We start from the raw sequence: 1,219 nt of genomic DNA, 5'->3' as shown, positions 1-1,219 counted from the left end.
ATAATAATAATAATAATAATAATAATAATAATAATAATAATAATAATAATAATAATAATAATAATAATAATAATAATAATAAAGAGGTGAAGAAAAGAGAATTAAATTTTTTAAAATGCATCTATCATGTCCAGGTTGAAAACAAAACAAGAATAATAAAAGATACATGAAAAGAAAATATTTATAGGTTTCGTTTGTTTATAACTGGTTAATCAGGTTATAACAAGGAAAATGGTAACTTCGTGGTTGGTGATAAAAACAATGATTAATAGAAATAAAAGTAAATAAATAAAGACGTAAAATATTTATAAAATCCTGTTCTCTCTTGAGGTTAGGAAATAGGTGGTAATAGATGAATGAGTTAAGCCATAAAGTTCTGTGAACTTATTGTTGCGTGATGAAAGGGAAAATTATTGAGTTGTGTAATAATGAGTAAAAGGCGATGAGTGAATGATTGGTAATAAAAAAGTTTTGTATAAATCTGATGGAACTCTCCTGCTACTCGAAAACTCTAGCAGGATTGGGGTCATGATGAAAGGAAATATTCAAGGAGTTGGAGAATGTTGTTAATGATTATTTCCATCCTCTTTGAGATATTGGTTTCAAATCTTCATACAAGGCCGGTGCTCAGCTAGTACTTTTATCGATCCCGAAAGGATGAAAGACAAAAAAGTGACCGATTGAATATGCACAAGGCTTAAAGATAAGGAATTTTTTTCTGTTTGGCTGCAGCTGTGGATATTTCAAAGTTTATTGAAAATGTTAAAATTTGGTGTATTAATGTAGTTTCCCAAACTGAATCTCAGGAGATATTTCACTTTTTCTAAATAAAAAAAAAAGTTTTAAAAAAAGCAATTGAGGTTTGATAATTTTCCTCCAGTCAAAAAACAGGATTTGGAAGCTGTCATTTTGTGCGTGACGTATTTTAGTATGAAACAGTAAATAAATCAATTTCTGCTTTACGCATTTTTTGCAATTTTCAGAAATTTTTTGCGAATTTGTATTCTACACTCGGGAATTCATACGATTATGCAAAATAAAAAAAAAAATTGGGATGTTTTGCTTGTTGCTCTCCAAGAATCATGGCCTCATTCTAAGTTACACATTACAAACTTTCGAAGTAAATATATACTTTCAACCATATTGGCTTGTTGTACAATCTAGGCTGATTGAAGGTCTACCATATGGAAGTTGTAGAAAAGAGGTGTCAGGAAGGGAC

The sequence above is a fragment of the Octopus bimaculoides genome, chromosome 3 (assembly GCF_001194135.2).
Source record: "Octopus bimaculoides isolate UCB-OBI-ISO-001 chromosome 3, ASM119413v2, whole genome shotgun sequence".
Lineage (NCBI taxonomy): Eukaryota > Metazoa > Mollusca > Cephalopoda > Octopoda > Octopodidae > Octopus > Octopus bimaculoides.
Note: the sequence above shows the minus strand (reverse complement) of the source record.